This window comes from Felis catus, chromosome B3 (assembly GCF_018350175.1).
Source record: "Felis catus isolate Fca126 chromosome B3, F.catus_Fca126_mat1.0, whole genome shotgun sequence".
NCBI lineage: Eukaryota > Metazoa > Chordata > Mammalia > Carnivora > Felidae > Felis > Felis catus.
In genome coordinates this window covers 78,437,834-78,463,325 of record NC_058373.1, presented here as the reverse complement: position 1 = coordinate 78,463,325, position 25,492 = coordinate 78,437,834, and the positions used below count along the sequence as shown (strand labels likewise).

The 25,492-nt window shown below is 36.8% G+C and overlaps 1 pseudogene; it reads right to left on the bottom strand.

Annotated features, from left to right (window-relative positions):
• Nucleotides 1-389: 389 nt before the first annotated feature.
• On the bottom strand, nucleotides 390-24,527 carry LOC101100971 (annotated as a pseudogene).
• Between the last annotated feature and the right edge of the window lie 965 nt (nucleotides 24,528-25,492).

Genomic DNA, 25,492 nt, shown 5'->3' with positions numbered 1-25,492 from the left:
GGTGGGGGTTGGAGATGACAGTTTAAAATATTAGTGCTGTGGGAAAATTGCATATAAACATACAAAAAATACCCCTATATTTAATTGATGTTTTGCATCATATGTAAAAAGTAGCTCAAAAGAGATCAAGATGTAGATATAAATCCTAATGTTAACAAAAGTTTTAGAGGAAATCATAGGAGAAAATCTTTGTAATCTTATATTAGGTAAAGATTTCTGAGATACCACAATCAAAAGCACAATCAATAAAAACCATCAAACTTAAAAAACATTTCAATTTGAAAGACACTATGAAGAGAATGAAAAGCTATGGACTGGAAGAAATATTTTCAAAGCATGTATTTGTTTTTGCTTTGTTTTTCCATTGGAAATTAATTTTTATTGAGATCCTACCACCTGCACCATCTGCTCTTGACATTAAGCTCTTTCTTCCTTTGCAATTGGGTCTTAAGTAGTCCTATGAATACTTTCTTCTCCTCCACAGTCTGGAGTCGGCCATAGCCAATCTTGGAGGTGGTGTCAATGAACTTGAGGTCATTTTTCTTCAGGGCCCACTGTTTAGTCTGTACCAGAAGGACTTGTGGAAAGTAACCAAATGCTTCTTGGTTCCTACCACATAGCTTTTGGCACGATAAAGTCTTGGGTCACTTCACCATAGTGGACAAAGCCACCAGAGGATTGATCTTCTTGTTAGATAATAATCAGCGGAAGCCTTGTTCTTGATCACTTTGCCATCTGTGATGAGATAGCCCTGTTGATCTCCTTGTTAATCACAGGGCAGCAATGATAGCCTTTCTGCCCAGCCTGAGCCATGCAGAAGGCCACGGGGCAGGATGCCATGCCCCAATACAGGCAAGCTTGTGCAGTCCCCGGTGTTTCATGGCCTAGCTTCTTGGTGTGTTAGCGGCTGGTGACCCCTTTGTAGCCTTTGCCCTTGGTGACGCTAGTGACAACAATCATCTCATTTTGTCCAGACACTTGTTTCATAGGCGCCTGCTGCTCCAGCCTCATGGGCCCAGTCCAGCTTCTCAGCCACTGTACCTCCATTCACCTGGATCTCCATGAGGCGGGCCTTCTTCTGGAACAGACACACATCTGGGTGTGAGGGACGATGTGGATGATCTGACAGTACTTCTTCATGCTGTCGAAGTCCTTTTGTAGCTGCTGCTTGTGGTCATCATCCTGCCGCTTTTTTAATGTATATAGAAAACCTTAAAGATAAGCATTGCAAATACTGGAATTTTTCTTTTCAAGGCAAGCCTTTCAGTAGGTATGGACACAAAATTATTTAGAAACCTTCTGTCCTCAGTAATGAAAATAAAGTTGAGTTAAATGAAGTTAGGCAAAAAAAATTGCATTTATGATTCAGTAGTTATAGGACCAAAATTAAGACGGAGAAATAGATATAGAAAGAACCAAACATACCAGCAAATTCTCATGACTAGTTTACAATAATAGAATTACAATTCCTGTGGACTCTATGAACTTGGGGGTACATATTCCACAATCTTAAAGTACAGCACTATAGTGCAAGTAGTGTCCCACGAGCTCCTTGGAGATTGAGAGACAGGATGGAATTATGAGGAAAGGAAGGAAAATGTTTCAGAATAGTTTCAAGGTTAAAAAAAATGAAGCAACTATGTATGTTGTGAAACAAAAAGCAAAGGAAGAAGATACCATATTTCAAAGAAGTGTACGGTCTCCATATCCCTTTGTGAAGTGTATGAAAAATTGAAATAGAAAATTGTCATTTTGAATTTACCCTTTGACATTTAAACTATGCGGCTTTAGTGGAACTCAGGCTAAGGGACGTTTTTCCTGTTTGAATCATAAACAGAAAATGATCTGCATGATTATTTCCCAAGTCCTCCCAAGGGTAATGCGCATCAAACTCCATTCTAGATGCATAGGGTAATGAAGTTAATTCACACATAAAAATGGAGGCCTGAGTGCATTAACTGGGACTTAATTCCCTCAAGAAATCCCAGTTGAGAATGTTCTAGAGTGAATCAAAAGGTTTTTTTACAGGATAACTTCACAGAAACCAAGGGTAAAGTATAGGCAGGTTTTTGGAATCTGACATTTCCTGACAAAAGAACCAGATTAACCAATTTTAAACTAGGATTATTTCAAAGAATTAGTGCCATGTAGCAAAAACTGCCTACTAGGGACTCACTTGTGAGAGAAACTGTTGGTAAGATCACTGTGAGCTGTCTCAGAAAGTCAAATGAGAACTGTGTGTGTGTGCATGTACTGTGTATGTGTGTATCTGAGGATGTTGGGGAACTAGTCCTATTTGTTCCTCTTCCTTTTTTTAAATGACGCAGAATTGGCATATAACATTTAAAAAGTTTAGGTGTACAACATCCTAATTTGCTATTTGAATGTACTACAAAGTGATCACTCCTAAAGGTCTAGTTGCAATCTCTCACAATTGACCCCCTTTTTTCTTCTATGAATTTTATGGTTTCTCATCTGAAGTCTTAATCTATTTTGGGTTAATTTTCATGTATAAGATAATGGTCCAGTTTGTTTTGTATGGACTCTCTCATTTTTCCAACACTCTCCTTTCTCCATTGTATGTTTTTTGGCTCTCGTCATAAGTTAACTGTCCAAATGTGCATAGGACATTTAGTTATTGGTTTTCATTTCTGTTACAGTGATTTATGTGTCTGTTTTTTAATGCCATTAGCATACTGTTTTGATTAGTACAGCTTTAAAATATAGTTTAAAGTCACGGAGCATGCCGTCTTCAGCTTTGCTCTTCTTTCTCAAGATGTCTTTGGCTATTTGGGATTTTTTATTGTTCCAAACAATATTTAGAATTACTTGTTTTATTTTTGTTTAAAATCCTTTTGGAATTTTGATAGGAATTGCATCAAATCTGTAAATTGCTTTGGGTAGTATGAACATTTTAACAATATTCTTCCACTCCATGAGCATGAAAAAATATGTTTCCATTCATTTGTGTCTTCAATTTCTTTAATCAGCATCATTCTTAATAGTGTAGAGGTCTTTGACCTTCTTGGCTAATTTTATTCTTAGGTATTTTATTATTTTTATGTAATCATAAATGGGATTGCTTTTTTGATTTCTCTTTCTGATAATTTATTTGTGTGTAGAAGTGACATAGATTTCTGTATGTTGGCTTTTATATTCTGCTACTTTATTAAACTCATTCTTAGTTTTAACACTCTTGATTGACTCCCTTGTGTTTTCTTTATACAGTATCATGCTATTTGCAATTTACAGGAAGATTTACTTCTTCTTGTCTGACTTGGATGCATCTTATTTATTTTTACTGCCTGATTGCTATGGCTAGGACTTCCAATACTCTGTGGGCATCCTTGTCTTGTAGCTGATCTTAGGGTAAAAGCTTTCAAGTTTTTATCATTGAGTATGATGTCAGCTGTTGGATTGTTATATGAAGACTTTATTATATTTAGGTACATTGCCTACATAACCACTTTGTTGAGAGTTTATTTTTTATCTCAAGTGGATATTAATTTTGTCAAAAGAAGTTTCTGCAGCTATTGAGATGATCCTATAATTTTTACCCTTCATTTTGTTAGTGTGATGTATCATGTTGATTGATTCATGGATGTTGAATCAGTCTTGCATCCCTGGAATAAATTCCACTTGATCATAGTGTTTGAAACTTTGTGTGGATAAATATGGTTTGCTAATATTTTATTGAGGATTTTTTTTATCAGTGTTTAGGAGTAATGCTGGCTTGTGATTTTCTTTCTTTCTTTCTTTCTTTCTTTCTTTCTTTCTTTCTTTCTTTCTTTCTTTCTTTCTTTCTTTTTTTTTTGTGGTGTCCTTGTCAAGTTTGGGCATCAGAGTAATGCTGGCCTCAGGAAACCAGTTTGGAAGTATTCCTTCCTTTTCAGTTTTTTTGAAGAATTTGAGAAGGGTAGATAATAAATCTTTGAATGTTTGGTAGAATGCACCAGTGAAGCCATCTGGTTCTAGACTTTTGTTTTCTGGAAGGTTTTTTATTACTGGTTCCTTATCTTTACTAGTAATTTATGTTGATATTTTTTGTTTCTGATTCAGTTCTGGAAGACTGTATGTTTCTAGGCATTTATTCATTTCTTCTATGTTGTCCATTTTGTTGGTGTATAATTGTAGTAGTCACTTATAATTTTATTTCTATGGTTGTCAGTTACTTCTCTTTTATTTCTGAATTTGTTTATTAGAGCCATTTCTCTTTTTTTCTTGGTTAGTTTAGGTAAAGGTCTGTCAATTTTGTTTATCTTTTCAAAGAACTATCTCATACTTTAGTTGACACTTTGTATTTTAGAAAAAATTTCTTACTCTTTTTCTATTTCATTTGCTTCCACTGTGATCTTTATTCTTTTCTTCTACTGACTTTGAACTTTATTTTTTCTTCTTTTTCTGGCTTCTTAAGGTGTTAGTCTAGATTATTTATTTGAGATTTACTTTTGAGGTAGGCCTGTATTGCTATGACCTTTCCTTTTTATTTTATTTTATTTTTATTTTATCTTGAGAGAGAGCAGTGCACAAGCAGGGGGAGGGGCAGAGAGAGAGAGTTCTAAGCAGGCTCTGCACTGTCAGTGCCACCCAGGTGCCTCACATGATCTTCCCTCATAAAACTACTTTTGTTGTATTCCAAAGATTTTTGTATGTTGTACTTCGGTTTTATTTGTTCCTAGGTATAGTTTGATTTCTTTGATTTCTTGATAAGTCATTGGTTGCTTACTAGCATGTTGCTTAATCTCTGTGTTTTCATGGTCTCTCAAGTTTTCTTATAATTGATTTATAGTTTTGTACCATTGTGGTGGGAGAGTTTATTTGATATAATTTTAATCTTGAGTTTATTGAGACTTGCTTTGTGGCCTACTATGTGCTCTACCCTGGAGGATGTTCCATGTGCACTTGAGAGTGCATATTTGGGGGCACCTGGGTGGCTCAATCGGTTAAGCATCTGACTCTTGATTTCAGCTCAGGTCATGATCTCACATGGGGGGAGCAAGCCCAGCATTAGGCAACATGCTAAGGATGGAGCCTGTGTGGGATTTTCTTTCTTTCTTTCCCTCTGCCCCTCTCCCTCACAGGTGCCTTCTCTCTCTCTCTCTCTCTCTCTCTCTCTCTCTCTCTCTCTCTCTCTCTCAAAATAAACATTAGGAAAAAAGAATGCTTATTTTGTTTCTTTTGGATGGAATGTTCTATAATATCTACTAAGTCTATCTAGTCTAATGTGTCATTTAAGGCCAATGTTCCCTTATTTAAAAAAAATTAAAAAAAATTTTAACGTGTATTTATTATTGAGAAACAGAGACAGAGCATGAGCATGGGAAGTGGAGAGACAGGGGGAGACACAGAATCCAAAGCAGGCTCCAGGCTCTGCACTGTCAGCACAGAGCCTGATGCAGGGCTCAAACTCACAAACCATGAGATCATGATCTGAGCTGAAGTTGGACACTTGACCAACTGAGTCACCCAGCTGCCCCAACATTGGCTTTCTTTTAATATCTGTTTGCATGAAATATCTTTTTCAAACCCTTCACTTGAGTCTGTGTCCTTCTCAAATTTAATTTTTATTTTTTAAATGTTTTTTTCAATTTATTTTTGAGAGAGAGGGCACAAGTTGGGAAAGAACAGAGGGGTGGGGGGAAAGAGGATACGAAGTGGGCTCTGTGCTGATAGCAGCAAGCCCAAAGTGAGGCTCGAACTCAGGAACCATGAGATCATGACCTGAGCTGAAGTTAGATGCTCAACGAATGGAGACAACCAGGGGCCCCTCTGTGTTCTTAATTCTAAAGTGAGTCTTTGTAGGATGCATATAGATGGGTCTTGTTTTTGTTTTTGTTTTTGTTATTTTTTTAAATCCATTTATCTACTCTGTCTTTTGACAAGAGAATTTAGTCCATTTTCATCTAAAGTAACTTTTGAGAATTAAGTACTCACTGGTATTTTGATAATTGTTTTCCAGTTGTTTCCATAGTTCCTCTCTCTTCTTTCTCTTCTGGTTTGATGGTTTTCCATAGTGCTGTTTATATTCCTTTCTAATTTTTTTTGTGTTTTTACTGTAAGCTTTTGCTTTGTAATTAGTGTGGGGTTCATCGAAAATTTCCTGTGTATATGCCAGTACATTTTGAGTGATAGCAACTTAACTTTGCACATATTACAAAACTTCACTTTCTTTCTCCCCTTACTGTGTTTTATGTTTTGATGTCACATATTCACCTTGTTATTTTATGCTTCCCTTACCTAATTATTGTAGTTTGTGTTAATTCTTCTTTCTTTGTCTTTTAACTTCATACTTAGTTTATTAGTTACTGATCAACTACTTTACTATTTTTCATTTCCAATGAAATTTTTACTTGTGTATGTTTTCCTGTTAGCAATGCCATTTCTTTTCAGTTTAGAGAAGTCCCTTTAACATTTCTTGTAGGACAGTTTAGTGGTGAAGAGCTCCTTTACCTTTTACTTATCTGGAAAACTCTTAGTCTCTTTTTCAATTCTAACTGATAACCTTGTAGTATAGAGAATTCTTGGTTGGAAATTTTTCCTTTCAGCAATTTGAATATGTCATGCCACTCTCTTCTGGGTTGGAAAATTTCTGCTAAGAAATTTGCCCATAGCCTTATGGGTTTTCCCTTGTATGTGTTATGTTGCTTTTCTCTTGCTACTTTTAACTTTTACTACCTTAATCATCTTGTGTTTTGGTGTGGATCTCTTTGGGTTCATCTTTTTGGAACTCTCTGGGATTCCTAAATCTATATGTCTGTTTCCTTCTCCACATTAGGGATGTTTTCAGCTAATATTTCTTTAAGTACTTTTCCTGGACTTTTTCTCTCTTCTCCTACTGGGACCCGTATTATGCAAATCTGTTCTGCTTGATGTTTTCCCAAAGGTCCTTCAAGTTGTTGTTTGTTGTTGTTGTTTTAAGTTTTCTTTTCTTTCTGTTGCATTGTCTGGGTGAGTTCTATTTCTTTGTCTTCCAGCTTGCTGATCCAATCTATAGCTTCATCTAGTCTGCTGTTGAATCCCTATAGTGTATTTTTTGGTTCAGTTATTGTTTTCTTCAGCTCTGTAACTGCTGTTTGAATCTTCCATGTTTTTTCTATCTCTTTGTTGAGGATCTCTCATGTGCATCTTCTTTCAAGTTTGGTGAGCATCTTTATGACCATTACTTTGAATTTTTTATCAAGTAGATTGATTATTTCCATTTCATTAATGTCTTTTTCTGATATTTTGTTTTTCTATTTGGAACACATTCCTCTGTCTCCTCATTTTGCCTGGCCCTCTGTTTCTATGTATTAGGCAAACGAACTACCTCTCTCAGTCTTGAAGAGACCAATGTAGATGTCACATGGAGCCCAGAAATCCAATCCCATCCATCTGACCACCAAAGCTAGATGATCAAGAGACATCTTCTGTGTGGGCTACTATGGTGGGGCATGTCTGTGACACAGTGGTAGGCAGGACTGGGGTTGGTGCTCCTGCACCATGCAGCTGTACTGAGTGGGGTTGCACCAGACTGGCTGTGGTGTGTTACAGTGTGGGGGTAGGCAAGACTGATACCCAGCCCAGCTGTGACACATTGCTGTGCCGGTGCATGGAAGTGGGCTGGACTGTTTCCAATCTCAGTTACAAGGGGTTGTTGCCCTGTATGCGTGGGTGAGTTTCTCAGCTGGTATGCCCACATGCTTTAGGCAATTTAGAGGAATAGTTTAAATATGGTGCTTGCCAGACCAATCTTAGTAAGGTAAAATGAAGTTGCAAATATGGCACCTGCCAGGGTCTCTGTCACTCAGAGAAAATCCAAGCAGTTTGCTGTCTCCCCAGTAGATGCTTTAAGATTAGTAAGTGAGTCTCTTCCATATATGATCTAAGTACTTTTCAAACTGGTGTTTCCTTGTTTTTGTTTTTCACTGGGTTCCTGGATAAGTGAGCTTTTTTTTGTCAGACCTTAAACAGATTCTCCATTCATTACATTTCCATGGTTGTTGGATATAATTCCTGTTGGTTTTTAAAGCCCAGTGTTTAGGGGCTCATCTCTCTTGTGTAGTATCTGAAGAGTTTCTGATGTAGATCACAAACCCCTCATGTCTCAGAGGAAAGTTCTCTATTTTTAGATTCCCTCTTGCTGGTGGATTGCCATGCCTGGGGTTGAGAATTTTGGTGAGATAGTGTCTCTGCTTCTCTTACCTGTCGTGATGTTCTCCTTTTCTTCCTTTGTTGTGGAGACTGTGTTCATTCAATTTTCGAGGCTTTTTCAGAGGAAATTATTCCATATGAAGTTGTATACTTCTTGTATCCATGGGAGGGTGTGAGCTCAGAATCTTCTTATATGGTTGTCGTGAACCCAATCTCTTTTTTTTCCCTAAGTTAAACATTTGCTACCCATCCTCTTTGTTGATATTCCAAGTTCATCTTTATTCTGTGTGGTTCTGGACTTACATGACACTTTCTCTTTCAAGGACTTGATTTTAAAATTACTTATGCACCCTTAGAAAATTTGTTGTTGTTTTTATTACATTCTGCAAAATGAGAAGTGCCAATTTTCCCTATAATCCAAAGAAGGATTTTTTTTCTTTTTCATAGTCCTACAGTCATCTTTTCAAAATTTTTAAAAAAAAGTTTATCTATTTTGCCCAAAGCAATCTACACATTCAATGCAATCCCAATCGAAATTGCACCAGCATTCTTCTTGAAGCTAGAACAAGCAATCCTAAAATTTGTATGGAACCACAAAAGACCCCGAAAAGCCAGAGGAATATTGAAGTAGAATACCAAAACAGGAGGCATCACAATCCCAGACTTGAGCCTCTACTACAAAGCTGTAATCATCAAGACAGCATGGTATTGGCACAAAAACAGACACATAGACCAATGGAATAGAATAGAGACTCCAGAATTGGACCCACAAATGTATGGCTAACTAATCTTGGACAAATCAGGAAAGAATTCCGATGGAAAAAAAGACGATCTCTTTAACAAATGGTGCTGGGAGAACTGGATAGCAACACGTAGAAGAATGAAACTAGACCACTTTCTCACACCATTCACAAAGATAAACTCAAAATGGATGAAGGACCAGAATGTGAGACAGGAAACCATCAAAACCCTAGAGGAGAAAGCAGGAAAAAACCTCTCCGACCTCAGCCGCAGCAATTTCTTACTTGACACATTTCCATAGGCAAGGAAATTAGAATCAAAAACTATTGGGACCTCATCAAGGTAAAAAGCTTCTGCACTGCAAAGGAAACAATCAACAAAACTAAAAGGCAACCGATGGAATGGGAAAAGATATTTGCAAATGACATATCGGACAAAGGGATAGTATCCAAAATCTACAAAGAACTCACCAAACTCCACACCCCAAAAACAAATAATCCAGTGACGAAATGGGCAGAAGACATGAATAGACACTTTTCTAAAGACATCCAGATGACCAACAGACACATGAAAAAATGCTCAATGTCGCTCCTCATCAGGGAAATACAAATCAAAACCACACTGAGATACCACCTCATGCTGGTCAGAGTAGCTAAAATGAACAAACAGGAGACTATAGATGTTGGTGAGGATGTGGAGAAACGGGAACCCTCTTGCACTGTTGGTGGGAATGCAAACTGGTGCAGCTGCTCTGGAAAACAGTGTGGAGGTTCCTCAAAACTTTAAGGGGCGCCTGGGTGGCTCAGTCAGTTGGGCGTCCGACTTCCGCTCACGATCTCGCAGGTCACCATCTCCCAGTTGGTGGGTTCGAGCCCTGTGTCGGAGTCTGTGCTGACAGCTCAGAGCCTGGAGCCTGCTTGAAATTCTGTGTCTCCTCCTCTGTCTGCCCCTACTATGCCCATGCTCTGTCTCACTCTCTCAATAATAAATAAACATTAAAAAAATTAAAAAAAAAATTAAAAATAGATATACCCTATGACCCAGCAATAGCAATGCTAGGAATTTACTCAAGGGATATAGGAGTGCTGATGCATAGGGGCACTTGTACCCCTGCTTGTTTATAGCAGCACTTTCAGCAATAGCCAAATTACGGAAAGAGCCTAAATGTCCATCAACTGACAAATAGGTAAAGAAGATGTGGTTTATATATACAATGGAATACTACTTGGCAATGAGAAAGAATGAAATTTGGCCATTTGTAGCGACATGGATGGAACTGGGAGAGTGTTATGCTAAGTGAAATAAGTCAGGCAGAGAAAGATACCATATGTTTTCACTCGTATGTGGATTCTGAGAAACTCAACAGAAGACCAGTGGGGAGGGGAAAGGGGAATAAAAAAAGTTACAGAGAGGGAAGGAGGCAAACCATAAGAGACTCTTAAAAACTGAGAACAAACTCCGGGTTGATGGGGGGGGGAGTGGAAAGTGGATGATGAGCATTGAGGAGGGCACCTGTTGGGATGAGCACTGGGTGTTGTATGGAAACCAATTTGACATAAACTTCATTTAAAAAATTTAAATAAATTTCATCTATTTTGACAGAGAGAGAATGAGCAGGGGGAGGGGCAGAGAGAGAGGACAGAAAGAATCCAAGCAGTTTGCATCTACCGTCCGCACAAAGCCCTATATGGGGCTCAAACTCAGTAACTGCGAGATCATGACCTGAGGCAAAATCAAGAGTGGGATGCTTAACTGACTGAGCCACCCAGGCACCTTAGTCCTATAGTCTTCTGATTTCAGAGTTTGATCTCAGTTCTGCAGTCCCTTCACTAAAGAGAAAGCCGCACATATTTGATTCCTTTTTAAAATTTATTTTGAAGTAAATAATTTATGGGCATGGTATAAAATTTAAAAGTTGTAGGGATACCTGGGTGGCTCAGTCAGCTAAGCATTTGATTCTTGATCTTGGCTCAGGTCATGACTCAACTTTGGGGCTTGTGAGTTCAAGCCCCAAACTGGGCTCTGTGCTGACTGTATGTAGTCTGCTTCATATTTTCTCTCTGTCTCTGTCTCTGTCTATCTCCCCCTCCCCCTTCCTCTCTCCCTCCCTCTCCCTCTCTCTCTGTTCCTCCCATCCTCGCTCTCTATCTCAAAATAAATAAACTTTAAAAAAAGTTGTAAAAAAAAAAAAACTTCATGAAATTTAAAGCTCTTCCTCACTCCTGTGTCTCAATTATTCAGTAATCCTTCCTAGAGATAATCAGCATTTCTAATTTCTATATAAACCTTTTTATGTGTTATGTACATGGAGGTAAATGTTTCTATACATAATCCTCTTTATATCTCTTTTCTTTAAAAAAATGCTAGCTACTATAAATTATACAGTTTTATTTATTTATTTATTTATTTATTTATTTATTTATTTATTTATTTATTTGAGAGACAAGAGGGTGGGCCAGAGAGAGAAGGAGAGAGAGATTCTTAAGCTTGCTCTATGCCCAAAGCTGAGTCCAATGTGAGGCTTGATCTCACGACCATGAAATCATGACCTGAGCCAAAATCAAGAGTCAGACAACTAACCAAGTGAGCCACCCAATTGTCCCTAAAAATAATACTTTGTACACTGCTTTATTTGCAGCATAATAGAGAGCATTTTATCTTACTTTTGGCAATAAAATTAATGTCTTGAGTGAAATGTAAAGTTAAAAGTGAGAAGGAAACTTTATTTCTTTGACACTAAATACTTTACTTGGTTGCCATATATTTTGACGTAACCAACAAAGGAAATATGTTTATATGGGGGTAGTATATAACTTATTAATTAAATGCCCTGGCTAGAGAATATAATTCATTAAATAACCTGAAGTAAATTGTTGAGAGCATGTTTAAATATCTCTTTGTTTTGAATTTTGTCATGTAGATGAGAATTTAGAGTAGTGCTAAAGTTTAAGGGACCAGATATATGTAGTAAGAAATTGGTTTTAAGTGTGCTTTATTTACATTGGGTTTGTATAACTAATAACTCGAGATTTTTGCCAACTAACACTTATGGCATTTTGGGGGAAAATGATTACTTGCAAACTGTCTTAGTTTTAGTTGGTGCTTTTGGTTTCTAAGAGGTCCTCATTTATGCCACAACATGGGAGAACATAAAACCACACATTTGCTAATTTGAAAATAGTTCTGGATTAAAAACTGTTCTTATCTTAAGGTATTAACTCCTAATTCTTAAAAGGAGTGTTTTATATTATTTTGGGAAAGATGTTATAGACTTTAAAAAACATAGTTTTTTTCTATCTGGGCCTCTTGGAATCTAACACATTCATTTGTTTGTAAGGAATAACCTGGGAAAGATGGTTTTATAGTACTGGCACTTGCAAAGTAGAATATATAATTAGCTTGACATGTAGTAAATGACTTTTTTCCCCCCATAAAGCCAACATTATACCAAATAACAATAACTTTTACGAACGTTTCTAAGTCATTCCATTTTATTTTTAGTTTTATAATATTTACTTGTAAATTAAATTTTACTTCCTAAATGAAATAGTTTTCTAAATGAGAAGAAAACACCTCCTGTGGTTGTTTCTAATTTCATTTTCTGCTAACATAGCTGTTGGCACTAGAAATGCAGAACAATTTTCAAAGAGTACTGTCAACCATGTAATTTCTTGGCAAATATATGACAATTACTTTCCATGTAATTATAGTGTCATTCCATGGGATCCTACAGTTTAGTCGAGGAATAGATTTACCAGGTCATTTTATCCATCATTTTACTTGTGGTTGTTTCCTTACGTCAGTGTCCTGATCACACCATAAATTTTGACTCCGCTTAATAGTGCAGTCAGATCAAAGCCCATATGATTCAATAAAGACAACTAATTTTCTTGTGCTACTAGAGTATTCCCTTGGATTAGGACAAAGGTGTATTTTGGGGGTTGCTTTTATTACTCACTAACACTTGAGGATCTTGTACTAATGAGTGTTGAGGAATGCCTTCAAAGGATCAGAATAAAAGTTTTACACCAACGAATGAACATACACAGAAAGTAAAGAATAAAAGACAAAGGCGCTGAAAACGCTAATAATTTTAACTTCAGAAAATAATTACTTTGACATTGAAAATCCTCTCATGTTTAGAGTGCTTTTCTTGAACATTTTCCATTTAGTATATGTCTCAAAGCTCATCATCCAATTTTTGAAAAGAAAATACAAAAGAAAATATGTAGTTCTTCACATTCACCAGCTATAATTAATTTTATATAGGGTAGTGGAACAGAAAAGTATGATGACATTTTTAAGTTTAACGAAAAACTATTGTTTGGCTTAGTTTTGGATAAACTAAATGTTGAAACACCTGAATAGAAAACACATTTTCTAAAAATGTCACAAGTTTAAATAAAATTTCCTGTAATTTCCAGATGCTTTTACTTGTAATTATAGAAATTACGTTGCTGCTAAAAATGTATTTGTTCTTAGAAGTAGGGGCTTGGTCTTTATAACTCACTCTTTTAGACATTTAGATTTATTTAAATGACTTAGGTATTATGGAAAGCATTTTAATTTTGATGAAAGTAATACGGAGATTTGATGGATTTACTGTATTTGGATATATTGGCTAAATTTCCATAATATGAAGAAAGATGAGAAGAACAGGAAAGTTTGAACGAATATATGAACCTTATTAGTCAGCATTTATTGAACTATCTGATTAATTATGAAAGTCTCCATTTAGTTTTGTCAGGATGCAAGAACTAAAAGGAAAAAGTCTTCCATTTTAAAAACTAATCACTGCTTAGACTACATATATTGCTCTATTTTATTTTAAAATTCTATTTGTTTATTCCACTAAATGATTAACTATCAGCGACCCCTTTTCAGAGATTAAAAAGGTCAAACATCAGGAAGTTATTTTACCAAGGTTTGTGTGTATTAGCCACGTCCCAGCGAATTTATAAGTGTAAGTGGATTTATTTATTAACACGGATTTTTGAGCACCTATTTGATGGGAGACATAGTACAAAGCTTGAGGCAGAGTGAAAATACAAATTAGAAGCAAAGAACATACTGCTCTGATAACGATGTGCCAAAGCCAGCTTGTACTGGCTCATGGTGGCCAACTGTGTCTTCTGAAAGCCATGTACAATGACAACTTACCGGTATCTTAAAATTGGTGGTAGCGGAAACATGGTGACAATAAGCAAATGATACAGAAGAGGGTTTTCCCCCCTCTTTTCCTTTTTTCCTTCTTCTCAGAGGTGGCAGGAATCAGTAGTCAAATGTTTTCTCGGACACCACAGGGTAAGGTGTACAGGCTCTGCAAATAGATTTACCTAATCAGCCCTGTTTCACACTGTGTAAAGTTAGACAGTTTGCTTCATCTTGCTTAGGCTGTTCCCTCATCTCTTAAGTGCAATTCATATCATTAACATCATATATTTGTTGTGGGGGTTCAATGAAGTAATGACTGTAAAATGCTTAGGTTGGCTTGGTTCACAGAAAACTGATGTTTTTTTTTTTTTTTTCCAGTCACAGACCATGCTGTCTCAGCATCCAAATCCATGTTCTAATACAACAGATGTTACAGTAAGGTAGACTGAATTGACAAATACTGAAGTATCTTACAATGGTTCTGTAGAAAGTATTGAGGTAGTGTAGAGAAGAGAATGCTTAACTCAGTGAACGAAGCTGAGGAATATGTAGAAGTAATAGGGACTTACCAGAGTTTGCTAAGTAAAGAATGTGGATGATGTGAGAATCCTAAGCTGTGGAAACAGTGTTTGACTGGCACAGATACTGTATTAGAAGGACGTTTGATACAATGGGTAGTACATTCAGAGACGTGTGTGTGGTTTGTTTCCAAGTAAACTCCGGGCAGTCTGAGGTCTTTTGAGAAAGGTTGCTGACAGTAAATGTCATTTCCCCCCAAAACTTGCCTGGAACATGGTGTCTTTTCATTTTCTCTGTGCTCTGTAGTTTCTAGAATTAAGAGAATGGAAGATTTCTTATGGACACTAACCTCCAGGCTTATATATATACTTATAAACTGAAGTACTAAACAAATTAGGTCTTCAAAGTGATTTATAAACAAGAACTAATCCACTAATGTAAGTGTCAGGCCAAATTGTTAAACATTTATATTAACTTTTACAGTTGGGAACTTTGAAAAAAAAGCGTAACACAAAGTCATTTATTTAAATTTAAAAAAAGCCAATACAGGGTGCCTGAGTAGTTCAGTCAGTTGAGAGTCCAACTCTTGTTTTCTACTCAGGTCATGACCACAGTCCTGAGATCAGTCTAGTGTCTGGGTCCATACTGGATGTGGAGCCTGCTTAAGATTTTCTCTCTCCCTGCCCCTCTGTCCCAAACCCGCTTGTGCTCCATCACTCATTCTCATAAATAAATAAATACGTAAATAAAATAAAAAGCCAGAACATTTCAAACTTACATTTAGCATCTACAACCTATTTCTAAATTGATTATTTTTTAAAGCACATTTTTAATGTTTATTTACTTATGATGAGAGAGAGAGCGTGTACATGCTTGCAAGTAGGGGAGGGGCAGAGACAAAGAGGGAGAGAGAGACAAGCCCAAGAAGGGTCCAGGCTGTCAACACAGAGCCTGACATGGGGCTAAATCTCATGAACCATGATGTCATGAGCTGAGTCGAAATCAAGAGTCAGACGCTCAACCGACTGAGTCACCCAGGTGCCCGAATTATTTTATTAAATGGGCTGATGGAATAATATCACTACTTAAATATTATATTTACTGTATTTTAATGTGCATTTATTTTTTTAATATTAAAAATTTTGAGGTTATGGTGTTATTTTATCTTGGTCATAATAACATCATAATGCATAAATGCTGTCATTAGGCATTGTTCAGAATCCCCGATTGCATTCTGTTGGGTTGTTCTAACCTCTTCTTCTATAATGTTGATACAAAAAAAGTAAAAACAAGTTTTCATCCTCTTAAGAGAGTGGAAAATAAATGCATACTGGCGAACAATTAGACACATGTTTTTAATGCTTTAAGTCTTGCTAAGGTATCCTTGGGATCATCTTCTTCCTTTGGATTATACTCTTCCAAGAAAATAGTACTTTGTAATAAGAAATTTGTTCTTTAGTACTAAAATACTTCGAGTAGTTAAAGTAGTAGACTAGGACTTAAAATTCTGTAAGTTATTTAAAGACTATAGGCCATAGATACAAAGCAATTGGTTATAATATATCCTTTCTCATTTATTACTGCTGCTATGGGTCAAAATGTATGTGGGTGGTGGGCTTCAAGCCATATATTTGGATAGGCTTGATGGTTTATTTTTCCTGTGGTGCTCAGTCCTGTATATCTGGTAATCATTGGTGTGCTAAACCCTTGCTTACTGTGAACATGATTAGGCTCTTGCTAGTAAAAATAAGGCTATTTTATATTCTGGCTATTGTTAGTAAAAATAAGGTCTTTGCCCAACTGGTCCACTGAGAAGGATGTTGCAATTATATTTTCAGGACGCTAGACCAATAGGGCATGTCCCAAACCTATAGCACACATACTTTTATAGGCAGTAAAAAGCATGACCTCTCCTCTGGTTTTCTGTCACCTCCTTATCTTCCTTCTATGCTGCAGTAAGCTCTAGTTGGATGTGTAAGAAATTGAAACCCTTAAGTCCTCTCACCACTTTGAGGAGCCTCTTTTTATCCCTGCAGAGTGTTTTTTTATAGACTTTTATCTCTCAATGAAGGGACACTTATCGAAGGGAAAAGAATATGATCCAGCTCAAGTTGTGGAATTAGAATTAATCTTTCACCAGATTAAGAGATTTAGATGACATATGACCCATGAATTTAGACTCTAGAAGGAAAGAGATCTGCATTGATATAAACAATAGAACCAATAAGGAAATGAGAGATTTACTGTCACAAGCAAAGTTAAAAATCATTCTAATTTCACATGCCAGAATCCACACTGTAAAAACTTTTCAAAGTAAAATCAAGGGTATTCCAAAACTGAGCTAAGACAATAAAAGTAATTTGTCAATATCAAACACTTTTAGAGTTACAGAGAAGGTATTTTTAGTTCTGACCCTTAGGACCTATCATTACTAGGAGAGCCTGTAAAAAAAAGGTTTGGGAGAAAGGTATTAAAGGAGTAGAGGTTGATAAGGTAGAAGTCTTCACAGCTGTTATAAAAGTAAATCTTCCTAAACCAGAGCCAGCTGTAAAAGAGAAAGATTTACTGTTGGCTGTCTCTGTCTCTGCTGCTATAATGGGCACCATTAGCTATATGTTGTGAAAGCAGCCACTCGGGAAGACGGGAGACATTACTTTTTAGATTGATTCTGGAATTCTCAGGGTTATTGTTCTACATTCTTGAGAAAAGTTTCACAGAAAGCACAGACAGCTTTAGGCTTAGCTTTTGTGACTTTATTATTGAGTCTGTATAGTGTGCTGGGCTTTGACTTCAGATATACGTAGGTTGGAATGCCTGTTCTAATTATTATTCTTGGGGAGGTCACATTACATTCAAGTTTTAAATTGCATAACTGAGAAAGTCATGATGATGATAATAGCAAATATTTAGATTATTAAGAGGATTAGCATATGTCAGTATAATTTCCTAAAACTCTTAGTAAAGTGCTTGTCATATATTTCACAGTCACTGTTACTATAAATTTCAAGGACTCAGACCATAGATTCTCAGCACTGGCCATATGAATTACCTGTTCTATTGACATATTGTAGAGAAACTGAATTCATTTTACACACATTTGAAAAATTATTAGTCTGTAAAATAACAAACATACTAAGGATAAAGAACAATAACAGAAAAGTTCTTTAGCTCTTCATGGTATTCAAAAATTATCCCAAAGTACTCAAAGCAGTGAGCCTCTAAGAGATAGTGTTTACTGATGAAGCACAAAGAAACAAAACTTTTAGAAAAAGAAACTTTGTTTTGATCAAGAAAAGAGAGGCTCATGTTTCTGATTCTGTGTCTCCCTCTCTCTCTGCCCCTCCCCCGTTCATGCTCTCTCTCTGTCCCCAAAAAAAATAAATGTTGAAAAAAAAATTAAAAAAAAAAAAAGAAAAGAGAGGCTCAAGGAGGGAGAGGAGAGCAAGTTGGAAACAACAGCATAAAGTACTGTATTCTGGACTGTGCTCTTTACATCTATTACCTCATTTAATTTACATGGCGATCCTATGAGGAAAAGGCTTTCTAATTTTACTAACAAGAAAACCCAGGATTTTCAGTTACTGAAGTCCTACAGAAGTAGAGAGGAGCTGGACTTAATTGATTTTCTGGATTTCTTTATTGGCTTTTATGCAAATAACTTAGGTTAAGGCCAGACATGTTCCAAGCCTTGGTTGAAATCCAAACAATGGAAGAAGCCTGTGTAGAAATGGCCACTTTGTCTTTCTGGAAGAGCCCAAGGGAAACAGATAAGCTCTTTGTCCCCAGGACTCAGGTGTGACTTCTTAGACTGCAAGAAGATACAACATCATACAATATCATTTTTCAAGCTCAGACCCTTAAAAGTGTCAAGCAGTGTGTGTGTGTGTGTGTGTGTGTGTGTGTGTGTGTGTGTGTGTGTGTGAGAAAGAAAGAGAAACAGAATAGACGAACAGAGCATTCCCTTTTACCTATATCACCTGTGTTCTAATTATTATCCGTGTACTATATAGAATAATGCACAATATGTACTTCTTTCTTACTTTGCTTTTTGTCCAGTAATTTTCTAGGGCTACAGGGATAGATTTGTGTTAGACTGGGTTGTTAGGTTATAGGGTTACTAGGTGTCTGGGGTAGAGGAAGTGTACTAAGGACCTCTTTTAATCAGAGGGCTAAGCACTTTCAGTGTGGTGAGGCAAAAATACAATTATCAATTCATCTTGTTATAATGAGTCATTTCACATCAATTCACATTACAAAGAAAACACAATATTATGGCTGCCTTTTTGGCAGATGATGTGATTCCCGTCACTATGTACTATGAAAAGAACATCTTGAATGATCAGTTCTAAGCTTTACAAAATTAATATAAAAATGTATTTTAAATAGTAAACTCAAGACATCTGGTGGTTATTCTTGTTCAGTGGGGGATTTTCCTCATAGTAATCACTGTAACAAACACTTTTTATAGCTTTTGAAAATCTCCAAGTGTTCTTCCTGTGTTTGGAAAATCCCCCCTTATTCAAGTCCCAGCTCCACATTACGAAAGCCAAAAAAAAATCTCTCAACCTCCTCTGTGGCTAAAGCATCATCGCATGACGTAGGTTCTACCAGTCACAAGTATCTGACTCAGAAACTGGTGACCGAAAGAGGCAGATTCTGCAGAGTCTATACTGGCAAGCTTAGCAGATGATACACCCAATTTTCAGCATCAGCATTGGTGGACTTTACAAGAAGGTATCCAGTATCTGGAATCAGTAGAGTTTAGCTGTGAATAACAGAGACTATACATAATAGTGGCAACTATGATGGCTCTTCTTCATATCTTTTTTTTTTTTTTTTAATTTAGAGGGGGGGGGCATGACTAGGGTACAGGAGAAGGGGAGAGAGGGAGAGGGGGAATCCCAAGCAGGCTGTATGCTCAGCACGGAGTCTGACACAGGGCTCAATTCCATGACATGGGGATCCTGACCATAGCTGAAATCAAGAGTCAGATGTTCAGCTGATGGAGCCACCCAAGTGCCCCAGTACTTAAAGTACAAATAGATACTTCATGTATATATAACATATGTGACCATCCAGAACCCCCCATTCTCTGGCTATGTCAAATAATAGATCTCTGAGTTTTTTAAAAAAATTTTTAAATGTTATTTATTTTTTAGAGAGAGAGAGAAAGACAGACAGTGTGTGTGTGTGGGGGGGGGGGAGCACAGAGAGAGGGAGATACAGAATCCGAAGCAGGCTCTAGGCTCCACGTTGTCAACACAGAGCCCGACCTGGGGCTCCAACCCACAAACGGTGATATCATGACCTGAGCTGGTCAGATGCTTAACTGACTGAGCCACCCAGGTGCCCTGCTCTTTTGAGTTGTTAACCCCTCAGTCTTCCATATAATTCTACACTAAACAGATTATTTTCCAAACCGGTGATCATGTCTTTCATATTTTTCTCTTTTAGTTTTATTAATAGAGTTTAATTTTATAAGAGTTGTATATCACAGGAAAATTGAGTAAAAATGTCTCATATATATATACTCCTTCCTCAAATATTGATGTTTCTTTCATTTTTACCTAATGTCCCTTTTCTCCTCCAGGGTCCCATACCAGATACCACACTACATTTGATTGTCTTGTCTCCTTAAGCTCTTGGCTGTAAGAGATTCTTAGACATTCCTTGTTTCCTTGTTTTTGATGATCCTGACAATTTAATGAGTACAAGTCAGATATATTGTAGGTGTCTGTTTTTCTGTTAAAATTTTTCTGATGCTTTCTTCAGACTGGAGCTATGGGTTTTTCAAGAGGAAGATCACAGAGATGAAGTGCCATTTTCATCACATCATACCAAGAGTACCTACCATCAACATGATTTCTGACTGTTGGTGTTGAAGTTGATTGCCTGGTTTAACTAGAGTTTGTCAGCTTTCTCCACTGTAAAGTTTCTGCCTTAATGTAATCCCTGGAATTTTCTTTGGAAGGGAGTCATATGTGCAGTACATTTAAAAAGAGTGACAAGTCATGCTTCTCTTCGATGAGGGTGGGGGTATCTATTTAATTTCTTTGGAATTCCTTTGCATAGGATATTTGTCTCTACTTCCCCATTTGCTAATTTATCAATCATTTATTTATATCAGTATAGGCTCATGGGTATTTTATACTTTAAATTTTAAGCCAATACTAGTTTCATTATTTTGTTGTTCATATTTTTCCAGTTTAGGCCTTTGGGAATTCTTGTGCTTGGTTCCTGTGCCCTTTGACATACTTTCATCAGTGTGTGTGTGTGTGTGTGTGTGTGTGTGTGTGTGTGTGTGTGTGTGAGTGTTTAAGCACTTAATTAACTTCTGGCATTTCAGGATGTTCCAGGCTTATATTGTATATTCCCTGCAAGGCGTTAGAATCAGCCATTTCTCCAAAGACCCCTTTATCTTTTTATTGGAGAATTGTACTAGAAACCAAGATCTGGGAGCTAGGCAGTAAATTTGCTACTGGGTGTTGTTTCTTTCATTCCCTCTCAGGTAACAGATCAAAGAAATATACTTGTGTATATTAACTCATGTATATTCACAAATGTATAAGTATTTCCTTTTTATTTTACAAGTTTTTACTTAAAATCTAGATGGTTAGCATGTGATATAATATTGGTTTTAGGAGTAGAATTTAGTGATTCATCACTTAGATATAACACCCAGCACTCATCACAACAAATGCCCTCCTCAATACCCATCACCCATTTAGCCCATCCCTGGCCCACCTGCCTTCCAGCAATCCTGTTTCTCTATAGTTAAGAGTCTCTTACAGTTTGCCTCCTTGTCTTTTTTTCCCCTTCCCTTATGCTCATCTATTTTGTTTCTTAAATTCTACTTATGAGTGAAATCATATGGTATTTGTCTTTCTCTGACTTATTTCACTTAGTATAATACACTCTAGCTCTGCCCGTTTTGTTGCAAATGACAAGATTACATTCTTGGTGGCTGAGTAATATTCCACTATGTATGTGTGTGTGTGTGTGTGTGTGTGTGTGTGTGTGTGTGTGTGTACTTCTTTATCCCTTCGTCAGTAGATGGACATTGGGGCTTTTTCCATAATTTGGCTGCTGTTGATAATGCTGCCCTTCGAATCAGTATTTTTGTCTCCTTTGGGTAAATACTTAGTGCAATTTCTGGCTTGTAAGGTGGTTCTATTTTTAACTTTTTGAGGAGCTTCCATACCATTTTCCAGATTGGCTACGCCAGTTTGCATTCCCACCAGCAGTGTGAGAGGGTTTCCCTTTTTCCCCATCCTTGCTACACCTGTTTTTTCCCCGTGTTGTTCATTTAGCCATTCTGACAGGTGTATGGTAGTATTTCATCATAGCTTTGATTTGTAGTTCCTTGATGATGAGTGATGTGTGGCACCTTTTCATGTGTCTGTTAGCCATCTGGATGTCTTCTTTGGAAAAATGTCTATTCATGTCTTCTGCCCATTTCTTCACTGGATTATTTGTTTTGGTGGTGTCGAGTTTGATAAGTTCTTTATAGATTTTGGATACTAACCCTTTATCAGATATGTCATTTGCAAATATCTTCTCCCATTCCATAGCCTTTCAGTTTCTTTTTTGATTGTTTGCTTTGCAGTGCAGAAGCTTTTTACCTTGATGAAGTCCCAAAAGTTCATTTTTGTTTTTGCTTCCCTTGCCTCCGGAGATGTGTCTAGTAAGAAGTTCCTGTGGCCGAGGTCAAAGAGGTTGCTGCCTTTGTTCTCCTCTAGGATTTTGATGCTTTCTTGTCTCACTTTTTGATCTTTAATCCATTTTGAATTTATTTTGTGTATGGTGTAAGTCGTCCAATTTCATTTCATTCTTCTGAATGTTGCTGTCCAATTTTTACAACACCATTTGTTGAAGAGATTGTCTTTTTCCATTTGATATTCTTTTCTGCTTTGTTGAAGAATAGTTGAACATATAGTTGTGGGGTCATTTCTGGGTTTTCTCCTCTGTTCCATTGACCTATGCATCTAATTTTTGTGCCAGTACCATACTGTCTTCATGACTACAGCTTTGTAATGTAGCTTGAAGTCCAGCATCGTGATGCTCCGGCTTTGCTTTTCTTTTTCAGGATTGCTTTGGCTCTTTGGGGTCTTCTTTGGTTCCATACAAATTTTAGGATTGTTCTAGCTCTGAAAAATGCTGGTGTATTTTGATAGAGATTACATTAAATGTGTATGGGGCTTTGGGTTTAGGTTCCTCTGGTATTCTAATGCAAGTATGTTACACTTTTTTGTAATCATCCCATAGTTGTTGGCCTTTATGTTCTTTTTTCCCCTTTCTTTTTCTGTGCATTTCAGTTTGGGAAATTTCTATTAAGTTTAATGATTCTTACGCTGCGTCTAGTCTTCTGATGAGCCTATCAAACACATTATTTCTTTTTTTAATTTATTTTTTATTTATTTAAAAAAATTTTAAAGTTCATTTATTTTTGAGAGAGAGCAAGAGACAGAGTGTGAGTGGGGGATGGACAGAGAGAGAGGGAGAAGAAATCTGAAGTAGGCTCCAGGTTCTGAGCCTGACGCCGGTCTTGAACTCAAACCGGGAGATCCTGACCTGAGCCAAAGTCGGACCCTTAACTGACTGAGCCACCCAGGTACCTGGACAAACACATTACTTCTGTTACAGTGTTCTTGATTTCTAGCATTTAAATTTTTTTCTTTTTTTTTTTCTTTTTTTTAAAATTTTTTTTTTAACGTTTATTTATTTTTGAGACAGGGAGAGACAGAGCATGAACAGGGGAGGGTCAGAGAGAGGGAGACACAGAATCTGAAACAGGCTCCAGGCTCTGAGCTGTCAGCACAGAGCCCGACGCGGGGCTCGAACTCACGGACCGCGAGATCATGACCTGAGCCGAAGTCGGCCGCTTAACCGACTGAGCCACCCAGGCGCCCCTAAATTTTTTTTCTTAATTATTTCACTGCTTACCTTCTCTGTTTTTGTATGTTGTTTACTTTTCCATTTTAGCCCTTACCATGTTAATCATCATTATTTTAATCTCTGATATTTCAAAAATCTCTGTCATATCTAAGTCCAATTTTGCTGGCTTTGCCTTTTTAGGCTACATTTTTAATTTGCTGCTAGTACACACTATTTTTTTTTTTTTTTTTTTTGCTGAGTTCAGGACATGATATATAAGGTAATAGAAGTTGAGGTAAATAGGTCTTTAGTATGAGATTTAATGTTAATATGGCTGGGAACTAGACCGTACTTCTGTTTCCTGTAGCTGCGGGTACTAGCAATGTCAGATTTCGTTAATGCCCTCTTTCCCCACTTTATTGTCTTTGGGTTTTCCTAAGGAATTATTCCTCACTAGGTTCTGTTTCTTGAAACTTTTTAAATTGTAACCCACTGTTGTGATTTTAGAGTCTTACTGATGTGTTGGAAATGTTTGTTTAGTGTTGTATAATCTTCTGAGTACATCTTGGACTTTTAATGGATTTAAGTACCTGGACTATTACTTTCAAAACGTCTTAGCCTTTTTTTCCCCACCTCCTAGGTGAGAGAAGAAGGCTAGAGCATGCTTCCAGGAAGATATGGGTCTTACAATTATTTTTTCTCCCTACAGAGTAGCTCTTTGTTATGGATAATGCCCTAGGCATAAAGGGTTACCTTTCCCCTTCTCTTGCTAAAAATAGAAGGTTTTTTGTTTGTTTGTTTGTTTTTTGTTTTTTGTTTTTGGCTCTTTGAGAGTCTGGTTAGATTCCTGGAGGTAAAGTCCATAAAAGTGTGAGGGCCCACCTATGACTGGGCCATAGGAATTTTCCAGTGTCCAACCTCCAGAAATTTGTCGAACTACCATTTAAGTGTTCCCTAAGTCTGTGGCTCTAGTAGCTTTTGCTGCAGTCAAGACTGTCTTAGCTGTGATTCTCGGTATTCACCTTTTTCTCCAGACTTGATGGTGGCAGTTTACCTTTTCGCCTTGATTTTCTCATCGGGTGATTTTCACTTTGTTTAGCTTTTTTCATGTTGGAAGAATGAAGGTATGACTTTAAAAATATACATATTGGAGTTGAAACTGGATAAGTTCAGACCTTTATCTTTTGCAATATATTTGAGATCATTTCTTCTGAGACCTTTATCTTTTTATTTTAAGCTGTGTATTCATTCAAAACAAAGCAGGGACACCTCCAATAAGATGTAAATTGACTTTACAGTCAGAAAAAAAAACCAGTACTTTGTAATTCCTTCCCACCCCCACCCCCACTCCCAAAACTAAACTCCAGGCTTGATTTGAATTTCAGAAGGTTATTCACTAGTGTATTTTTTCCATTTCAAGATCCAATCCAGGATACCAAATTACATTTAGTTGTCACGTCTTCTTTGTTTCCTATTGTCGGTCCTATTGTCTGCAACAGTTCTTTTTTTCTTTTAAATAAATTTTTACATAAAGGAATATTCTGGAGTATCTGTTGCTTGTTCAGGTTATTTGAGTTATTACTTCATTTGAATAGTTAATACATGGACATGGTAAATTATTAAAAATAAAAAAAACTATGTAGAATAAAAACAGTCTTTTTTCATCACTTTCTTTAATCTGCAGTCTCTTTTTTGGAAGTGATTTTTGTTACCAGTTCATTACACATCTTTTTAAAGATATTTTCTGGATATGCAATGTGTTTCTTTTATTCCTCTGAATACTATTCTGTCCTTTTGTTCTGTGTTATCTGTTCCTTGGCTTTACCCAGCAAAACACAAAATTATGAGGACTCACATCCCATGAACATTGTGTCTTACCTTGGGAACAAGGTAGGGAGAAGAAGGAATGTAAGATGTTATCACTGCCTTCTACTTTATCACTGTACTTTTATCAATAGCATCTAGACCTTGGACATTAAAAGTGCTTAGTTCATTCATTTCAGAGTGGTGCATTTGTGTTATTCCCATTGGAGTAACACTTAGTTCTTCCCATGAGTTGGACACCATGTCTGGT